This window comes from Rhinichthys klamathensis, unplaced genomic scaffold (assembly GCF_029890125.1).
Source record: "Rhinichthys klamathensis goyatoka isolate OS25496 unplaced genomic scaffold, OSU_Roscu_1.1 h1tg000095l_1, whole genome shotgun sequence".
NCBI lineage: Eukaryota > Metazoa > Chordata > Actinopteri > Cypriniformes > Leuciscidae > Rhinichthys > Rhinichthys klamathensis.
The window spans coordinates 844,333-850,516 of NW_026606634.1; positions in this window are offsets into that span (position 1 = coordinate 844,333).

Genomic DNA, 6,184 nt, shown 5'->3' on the forward strand with positions numbered 1-6,184 from the left:
TGCAAATTGTAGCCTCTTTTTCCTATTTGTAGTGGAGATGAGTGGTACCCGGTGGGGTCTTCTGCTGTTGTAGCCCATCCGCCTCAAGATTGTGTGTGTTGTGGCTTCACAAATGCTTTGCTGCATACTTCGGTTGTAGCGAGTGGTTATTTCAATCAAAGTTGCTCTTCTATCAGCTTGAATCAGTCGGCCCATTCTCCTCTGACCTCTAGCATCAACAAGGCATTTTCAGGACTGCCGCATACTGGATGTTTTTCCCTTTTCACACCATTCTTTGTAAACCCTAGAAATGGTTGTGCGTGAAAATCCCAGTAACTGAGCAGATTGTGAAATACTCAGACCGGCCCGTCTGGCACCAACAACCATGCCACGCTCAAAATTGCTTAAATCACCTTTCTTTCCCATTCTGACATTCAGTTTGGAGTGCAGGAGATTGTCTTGACCAGGACCACACCCCTAAATGCATTGAAGCAACTGCCATGTGATTGGATGATTAGATAATTGCATTAATGAGAAATTGAACAGGTGTTCCTAATCCTTTAGGTGAGTGTATATATACTGTATATATGAACTAAATTAATAACTTTTTTACAACAAAAATTAACCATCACTGAACTTACTTAAGCTGGATTATGACGCTGTTTTCTTCTAGATCTGCTGTACAGCAGAAATTATTTTCTTGTTATCATTGTAAAGCTGCTTTGAAACAATCTGCATTGGAATGTAAATAAATTGGAAGCGCTATATAAATTAAGGTGACTTGACAACTTTCTCTCTTTGTCATGGTAATGGTCATGACAATATTGATATGTTTGGTCTTTGTGCTGCTGCAGAGCAGATTCGGGACTTGCTACTACACACACGACACACTGCTGTGAGCGAGTAAGACATGCTGATGCTGTACAATATAGAGTACATGAATGACCCGTAGCAGATCTACACAGGTGGAGCTGGGGAAGGGGAGGGTTTCTGAAAGCACACTGCAACTTCCACAGCAAATGCTGACCAGGTATTTGAATGTTGAGCAGCGAGCTCATTGGCTGCTGATACAGCAGGAACCAATCAGCTGTGCCCTATAGAGAATGATGTGATTGCAAATAGTTTGAGATTAAGGAGCCATCAGCCTGCGCCATCTAGAGTTTCATGACAGAACCTTGTATTTAATGATGTAATGAAGTATAAATAAATTTTGCAATGATGGATTGCAAAGTTTTGTCAAAAGACTGTTTGACAACACTGACTTCTCTTAGCAGTATTATAGATCTGCTGGTCTATAGATCCCCCCCCCCCCCCCCACACGCACTTTTCACATTAATTTTCATGATAATTAAGTTATACAATACTTAAATAATTTGGGATTCATATTTTTTATGTGAGGACTGATCCTCTCGATACAACAGTTTTTTTGTTTTTGTTGAAAATTCAGTGTTTAGTTGCTCATGTTTAAACAATTAGAAACATTAAAATATATTTATGATTTTTTTTAGGTGCTTTGTTGCACATAAAAGAGATGAATGTAAAAGAGATGTTTTGCATAGTATTTATTTATGAGAATACAAGAAATTAGAAAAGTAGCATTTTCCAAGCTTGGCCGACATGAAAGGAAGAATGTCCTCTCACATCTATAATGGAAGATCAGGTGAAGTAAATTTAGTACTGTATTTGGATCTTCCTGATTTCTTAAAATCAGCACTAAAAAGTAAAGAGACGTCCTCCAAACAAACATGTACTGGGAGCATCTAATGACTGGTAACAAAGTGCACCCCGTTGAAATAATCAGTGCTATTTTGTTTTAGATGGATTCAAATTCTGAGTTCAAACTTTACAGACATTTTTTTTTATGTAGATTTTTGCACCATTATTTGCTTTCCCTTGCATGCTGAGCTTGAATGAATGACGTATGGTTGCACACCAGTCTGTCAGTCTGTTATTTTAGTGACATTTTGCAAACATGACAATGAACAAAAAATAAATCCTTTACATCAGACAGATTAAATGCAAACTAAACTCAAGCTAAACTCAAATTAACTACACTACGGTTGCATAACTTCAATGTCACCATCATTAAGCTTCTGACAACTCTTCCGGTCTTTATTTAAAAACAATGTCCCTTAAAGTTTGAGTTAGAATAGTTTGCAAGAGTGTTATAAACACAACGAGGCTGTGAAAGTGGACTAGTCGATGACAAGTCCAGTATGGAGTACCACAAGGCTCAGTACTAGGACCGTTGCTTTTCACCCTGTACATGCTACCATTGGGAGATATCATTAGGAAGCATGGCTTTAGTTTCACTGTTACGCTGATAATATTTTATGTGAAAATATCTTGAGCACCACAGACCTTATTTCAGGCGTTTAACCAAAAACCCATTGACTTCAGGATGATGAAACCGTAAGTGCTAAAATGCAAGTTGTTTCCAGATTTTGACCTACAAAAATACATACATCATCCGTGCAGCCTAGACCTTATGCCTGCGGTTAAAGGTCTGGCACGTCGTGACAAACGGTGCCCGGAAAAAGTAGGATGCGTGGGTTTCAGTGTCCGTCTCGCTTCATAGAGCTGGTGAGCAGCAGATTGCGTGATCCTATGTAACGCTAACCACAGGCTGTGGGGAAAATACATTAGCAAAACTACTTCAGGAATTAAAAAATGAATGAGGCCTGCAGTGATTCTGAGGCATATGCGTGACAGGCATGGATTCAACATTCACACCATTCTTTCCTCGGATGCATAACTCAGGAAAATATATTGAGTGATGTGGATTAAATTCTCTGTACACTCAGAAATGTGAGGCTTAATGAATGCATAATTTCCAGTGGCATCTGCATTTGGGGGACTGTGGTGCATCATTTTGAATGCTTTTTAAAGAATAATATAATTTGTTTACAAAATACACTTCTTATATGTTCCTTACACATGACATCAGCGGTGTTATTGTGGAACTTTAATTGATAATTACTGTGTGTGAAGCTGTTATAGTCATTTCTGAACAAAGAAATAAATAAACTGTCTAAAACTGTATTGGTGGGCTCCTAAAAACATCCCTTTCATTTATAATATAAAATATATATTATACCTTTGTCTTTGCGACAAAAGGCAGTATGTATATAGGCTACATGACATATACAGTTTATACGGGTGAAACTCGAAAAATTAGAATATCGTGCAAAAGTTCATTTATTTCAGTAGGCTATAATTCAACTTAAAAGGTGAAACTAATATATTATATAGACTCATTACATGCAAAGTGAGATATTTCAAGCCTTTATTTGTTATAATCTTGATGATTATGATTCACAGTTTATGAAAACCCCAAATTCAAAATTAGAATATTGTGAAAAGGTTTTCATAAGCTGTAAGCCATAATCATCAAAATTATAACAAATAAAGGCTTGAAATATCTCACTTTGCATGTAATGAGTCTATATAATATATTAGTTTCACCTTTTAAGTTGAATTACTGAAATAAATGAACTTTTGCACGATATTCTAATTTTTCGAGTTTCACCTGTATGCTACTGTAATGCTATCTTCTCCTAGGATAGTAAGGAGGGACATGCTTGGGCTTGTATTCAAGGAAGGACCGCGCACACATTCTCATGTTGTGAGCATTGTGAGGACACAATTGTCTTGCGGCTATTGCAGAGAATCCTCATGGAGCAAATATGGGAGCAGTCATGGAGCTGTCCAACCCGACGTCCAGCAGATTTCACCTCCAGCCTGCCCTCAAGCACGCCTGCCTGGAAGTTAGTAATACTGAATCTTAGTTACTATGGATTTTTAAAGAAATTTGTATGTACCGCTTCAAGGTCAAAACTGACCGAATGCGATAGAACGGTTAAAGGAAACGTAAGAAAGTTGAGTTACAATGTTAAAGATGTAGTTTAAAGGCACAATATGTAGGGTTTTTTCGCCCACAAGAGGGCGCAGTTTCCAACAATAACAAAGGCGTAGGTTGATGGCGCAGTGATGAGCTGAATGATGGGACTTGCTGTCAAGATGATGGATCTAATAATGTTTATGGATGAGTGCAAACATTCATGTTTTTTAACATTACAGTGGTATGAAGCAGGTCGCGATTGCTAAAGAGACAGATATCACACGCAAGTCCCGCGGATATAAAGGAATAAGGACATTTAATTCTACCGAACTACCCGCAAGTGCTGAATTAATACTCACACAGGTCAGTTTATTAGACGAATTAAACGTGTGAGGTAATGCAGCGCTGCTTCACTTGGTCTAACGTTACACTATCACACTAAACGACATTTAAATGTGTGTTGAAAGTTATAGTGTTATACTACGTGTTAGTTCGTTTGCTATACGAAAACTAGCAGTAAGCTAGATCAACATTAATAACATACTGACCATATTCTAACATTTCATCATGTTGAGCTAATGTTATATAACATTGATTTGTTTTATGTACATTTGCTTACCTGTCTAATAAAGCTGTCAAGTCATGACTCATGAAGCTCTGTCAAGTCCAAGTTAGTCGCGGACGTGGAGCTCTCGGCATCTCAAAAACCCCACTCTGATATTGATCCTCGTTTTAGTTCTCCTTGTTTGTCCCAAAGTCTGCTTGCCATGGTCTATGTTTGAAAGAAACAAGAACTGCGTGCCGCTAAACATTACGCACTACGCAGTTGTCCACGTCTGTCGCCATGGTTACGTCATGGCTATGGCAGTATGAACGGAAACCGAGGATAGCGCGGATATTGCGTCATTGACAGGCGACATTTTTTTCCGGGACGACCACTTATTTAAAATGGCAATTTCTCTGAAATAAAAAATCTTTGGACACTTTTGGGATATTGTAAGTACACAACTGCAGGAAATATATCACACTGTGCAAGTGATTTTGGGATATTTTATTACAAAATTCTTACAGTAGCTTTAAATGAGATGTACAGAGACAGAAATGTAGTCACATCAGTAATATTTGCTACTGCAACTTCTGATTGAGGCTGTACACATTTTCTTTATCATTTTTCATATTTACATAATTATATAATTATGGACCAAGCACCAAAGGTTCTGTTGTCCATATTTTGACTTTTAGTTGTCTTATTATTATCATTATTCCTCCCCAATGGGAGTCCATGGCAGCCGGCACTCTGTCCACTTTCACAGGTAAGGGTTATAACTCCTGAATAAATGTTTAAGGTTCACAAAACTAATATTGGAATGTATTAATTAATAATATCTCATGAATAAACAAGTTGTGTCCTTTTGCATCAACCTTTTAACAGAGGATTCGACATAAGAAAAGTGACATGAGTCATGAAACATTACAGTAATGAGCCTAAACACAAACACAACACCCTTCAGTATCACTACAATAGAATATTTTCGGCTGCATCATGCTTAAATAATGAATCTGATTTTGATTCAAATAAGTATGAATAATTTATTAAGCATTTATAACATGCTAATTAAAAAGGTTCATGTGTAAAAGTCACCATTTTAAAATGATGCAGTTATTACTGTCTATAAATTATTCTTAATGCAAACATGTCACCGTTATATTATGTTGGGATTTAGAGTTTTGCATGTTTCTGCTGTTTTATTCAAGCAGCATTTAATACTCAGTATTTACAATTTTAATTTGTTGCTCATTAACAGTTTGTTAGATACAATCTTATAATTGTGCCTGGAAGTGTGTCCATTTATTATAGATAGCTGTGAGCAATCCTGTAAAAAGTGCAGCTTATCCGTGTTCATATGATTCAGAAACACTGATCACTTATCAAAAAACATATTCTCTGCTCACTCCTGTAACTGTATGATTTTCTTCTATTTTGCCTAAAATAAAAATAGCAAGACAATAAAAATATGACAGCATTGCATTACATGGTCACTTAGTCAACAATCAGAAATATTGTTTTTGACCTTCTAGCTTCTGAAATGTTGAAAATCCTCAATCAGTCCTGAGTTCAGCTCGCCCGGTTCTCGACTCAGACCTGAGGCCTTCCAGTTTAACACTAGATGGCAGTATTATAAAGGTTTCATGTGATGTTTTATAAGCTTTATAAAACCGTGTGACAAGAAAACTGGCAAATTGGGTGACAAGAAAATGCTTGCTGGCATTATGCATCTTCATTTATGTACTCTTTATAATTACACATATTATGCTCAATGACTTAAACATTCATCATTCAACATAAAACTGAAATTATGCACA